Below are 4732 nucleotides of genomic sequence, written 5' to 3'. Positions count from 1 at the left end.
ATTTTTAGCTCTTCCAAAACCTGACTTCAATAGCAAGGAAAGGATGCCTTTATAGGCAAGAAAGTAGGGCAACCTTAAGGTTTTTATTTTTACCCCTTAGGTCCCTGAATTTAGGACTTGTTTTCCAAGTTATATCTGAAATTTACTAGCAGACCCCTACTACAAACTTCTGAAAACTGTTACCAAAGATTCCCTACGTCCTATTTCCCAAACTAACCTTAAAAGCCCTGTTATTTACCCCTCAAATTGTTAACTTAGGTTAAACTAACCCAAAGTCCAACTACACCAGCCCTTTTAACTTGGTCAGTGATGACCATAGTTACTTATGAGGGGTTTGAACACTCAGAAATGACCAAATGGCACCAAAGAACATAACAAATCCCCAAAACTGGAAGGCAAATCCAAACAACTCTAATTTTAGGCTCGAATTAACTTTAATTACTTAAACTCAGAATTGAAATCTACTACTATAGTTCATCAATCTAACAGAGAAAATGAAACAAATAAAATTAATCAAACAAAACAGAACATGCTATATTGTAACAATCAGTACGAACAAAGAGAAGGAAAAATCATAAATTTGAAACCTAAAAACCTAAGAAAAATGGGCAAACAAAAATCAAGGCACAACTTATAAGCAATTGCGGAGGAAGAAAAACTAAACATGAAGGAAACATGTGTGAATAAACAGATTAACTTAAAAGGCAAGAAGAAAAAAAAAACTGGGTTCAACTAGTTTCAATCGGAAGAAAATTCAAAAACGAACAAAACTAAGAAAAATTCACCGATTTAAAACTCGAACATGACTGACCTCCAATTTGAGTCTCGAAATGATGTTAATCGTTTGTTCTTTTCCAAGAACAAGCGAACAACATTATTTCGTGACTAAACCGAGCCTAAAACTCGTGAGAAAACAGATCATTGACTTTGCATGCATTGGTCAGGATTTGGCTTCTAAGGCTCGACCCTCTGATTCGATATTTGAGCATTACTGGCAAGTTTCGATGGAAACTAAACAAGGTTTTGGGAAGAGGGGAACAAGGTTATATGGTATTATTTTGGTGGTGGTTGGTGGTGGCGCCGCCACAGGAGAAAACAAGGGCGGCGGCTAGTGTTTTGAAGTTTTGAGGGATTCCAGTGGGATTCGAAGGGAGCTGATGGTGGATTCATGATGAGGAAGGGGAGAGGGAGCTCTGGTGTGAGTTTGGGGGCTCTCAAGTTGGGAATGAAAATAAAAGCCATGCTGATTTCTTCTGTTTTATGTGTTCATTCGATTCAATATAGTTCACTTAGCTTCATTGATTAGATAAATCTTCATGTTTTGTAATTAACTAGAGACTGCTTGAACTCATGAGATACATTTGAATCTGCTGGTTATGTTAGCTGTAGTGTAGGTTAATTTAGCCATCTATATTAGCTAAATGTAGGGGTTGTTCTAGGAATTGTAGGTTATACCACTATTTTTGTATTTGATTATGTGTAGCATTTGAATTTGATGCATGAAGTTCAGCATTTGTTGATTTTAGTTGTTCCATGCTTAGATATGTTAATAAAAGGAATCAGGGACTGTAATGTTGAGAGGTTTAATCAGATTAGTCTGCTTTGGGTTTTAATTTGTGGTCCTGTAATTAGAAGTTCACATTAAGTGATGAGTTTAAAGGGGAGGGGGATACCTTATTTTAATGGAATTAGGTCGTGAATAATTTGTTAAACATGTAATATTTCCTGCATATTAAATTGTTAGATCAAATTCACGTGGCATAATTCCTTAGCTCTACGTCTCTTTGTTTTCTGTTTGGGCTCGATTCAGAGGTAGTCTACCCTCAGCCTCGTTTTGAAAAGTTTGGGCCTCTTATGGGCCTGAACGTCGGAGGACTTCGAGATAAGAGAGATTTTGGCTGCCTCAAAGTGAAGAGGTCCAGTAATTACTGGGCCTATTCCAAAGCCCAAAATATTGAAGGCCTTAGTCATAGTCTTTGTCTTCCTTTGGTTTAATAATTTTCAAAAATGAGATTATAAGTGTTCGGGCCTTCCGAGTTAAGTGGCAGACTCGAACTAAGGACTTCTTCAATAATGGAGATCGTCTTTGTTTGAGTTTGGGCTTGATCTTGGGGCCCAAATTTTCTTGAATACTTTGATGTTAGTTAATTCTTAATGTTATTTTTTTTAAGTCCTCTAATTAGAATAGGAGTTGAACCTTAATAGATAATAATAGCTCATTAGTTCTCCAAATTTTAGTTGGAATATCCTTTGAAAACGGAATCGAGGTGCGCCGCGCCAAATAAAATCACAAATTGCGTGGCCCTCCTTAATTATTTCCTTTAAAATACATAGAACCCAAGTTAACAATGCGTTAGTTGCTTTAGGCGCGTTATTTAATAATTTTACCTTCTTAAACTCTTATGTGCATTTCATGTGACCGAAATTCAGATCCTAAAACGTCGAATAAAAATGTGTTTCGGATTGCGGGTGCATTTCATGTGACGCTATCCAAAGACATGTTTTAAACGACGTTCAAATTTCCATAAAATTAATTAAAAGCAGTAAATAACTTAAAATTGCACTATAGGTTAAAACATGTTTTATAATCAGATAATACGATAGTTTTATAAACATGTTTCAAATTACGATAGTTTAAGCGACCGTGCTAGAACCACGGAATCCGGGGGTGCCTAACACCTTCCCCCGGGTTAACAGAATTCCTTAGTCAGAATTTCTGGTTCGTAGACTTCACAAGGAAAGTCGAAATCTTCCTCGATTTGGGTTTCAAAATAAACCGGTGACTTGGGACACCAAATAAACTATCCCAAGTGGCGACTCTGATCAATAAATAATCTAATTTCGTATAATGTCACTTAAAGTGGAAAAACTCCCTTATACACTATCCTCCGGGGGGTGGTGTGTAAAAAAAGAGGTGTGACAGCTCTGGCGACTCTACTGGGGATACAAACCCAGAACTTCGGTTCAGGGTTTAAGAATTCGAGCTTAGAATAGCTGTTATGATTGGCTTTATCTGATTTTCCTACATGTTTCATCCTAATGTGCTAAATGCTTTATCGCTTTGATATTTGGTGAATTGTATATATAAACTGCTACGAAACCCTTCCTCTCTCTGAGTCTTCTACATCATGGAGAAGGGTGCACTTCGTGTGACTTCTTTTCTGTTTATAGTCTTACCCCATTTAGAACGAGGTTCGAACAAGTTGCTAAGCGGCGAAGCTTCTGTATTCCCGGTACGCTGACCCCCCTCGGCTCGAGTTGTCCGCTCGGGTAAGCCAGGTCTAGAACAATAAACCCAGGTTTTAAACCTAGTATAACAAAGCCTCATGCCGGATCCCTAGTAGGAACATTTTTTGCATCACGTGCATTTGACTTAGGGGACTCAACACAGGGGTTGGGTCCGTCTAGGACAGGTGACCTGAAATGAAAAGACCATCCTGATGCATCTTACTTCCTACTTGTGCATTTATTTGCTTCGGATTCGCATGTTGACCGGCTTGTAAATAATGGGAGAGAGTTGAAACGAGAATGGCAATGTTACGGTTAAGTGAGGGTAATCACCTATTTTGAAAAACCAATACCCAAATGGTACTAAAACTCTGCCGGATTTTTGAGAAAATAAAAAAGAAAGGTTTTGTTTTCAAAATAGTTGGTTTTGTCAAATCTGCTCGAACTACGCCAGTTTGATTCTCACCGGATGTGGGATACGTAGGCAACCCTCATCGGTTCCAACATCCCTTTTTACAAAAATAGCCCAAAAACAACAAAAATTTTTAATTTTTGTCACAAATAAGTCGGGTGATGTCATTCTTGTTTAAAATAAGCCGAATGTCCCCAAAAGGGCGCCGGAAGGCTGTTTTTGCAAGAACAGCCACCTTGGGTCATTTTCAATGGTTAGCGGGCACAACCTTAAAGTCTTCTTCCCCGAAGTGCTAAATGGCCGTATCTGCAAAGCCAGGGTTTTGTTTTTGAAATAAAAGTTTTTGAAAAAGAAAAAAAAATTCCAAAAAAAAAATTGTTTCCTTACTTCTCGCATTTATTTTCTTGAACTACGTAATGATCTGATTCACGCGGCGTCGTGATATGTAGGCAATCCTCATCGGATCCGGTCATATTTTGTACATAGCTCCAATAAGAAAAGAAAATGAAAAAAAAAGAGAAAGAAAAGTGAGGAAAAATGAGAAAAAAGGACAAAAGAAAGGTAAAGCAGAAAAAAGAGAGTGGAAATCAAAAGAAGAAAATGGGAAAAATCAGAAAAATCCGGGATGAAGCATGCAACCGTTGCAAAACATGTAGAAACCCATTTAACTGTATAGGTGCATCACACCCCAACGTGCGACTACCTATCTATTATTTGTCTCAATTTAACCGTTTGCTGCTGTCATCCAGTCCAGATTTTATAGAAACGGTGGTTGGTTTTTCGTGGTAACCTGGCTTCACATCCATAATTTACTAGATCAAAGGGGAGTATCGGTATGTCTTCGGAAATGACCTTGCCAATGATTCCCATCGCAGATGATAGCCCAATCTCGGGCATCCCGACCTTAGAATCTGCAGCGGCTGAAGAGAACAGGGTCTTACGTCTTCGAGTCATGGAAATGTGGGATGCTTGGGCAAATGGAAGAGAGCCGCCAAGTGCTATCCCGGGATTCCCCGAACCGTTTTCGAGATCTGGGGGTACTTCTAATGTTCCAATCAATCATCCAAACACCCTACTGGGACAGCCCACCAT

The sequence above is a fragment of the Nicotiana attenuata genome, chromosome 7 (assembly GCF_001879085.1).
Source record: "Nicotiana attenuata strain UT chromosome 7, NIATTr2, whole genome shotgun sequence".
NCBI classification, from domain to species: domain Eukaryota; kingdom Viridiplantae; phylum Streptophyta; class Magnoliopsida; order Solanales; family Solanaceae; genus Nicotiana; species Nicotiana attenuata.
Note: the sequence above shows the minus strand (reverse complement) of the source record.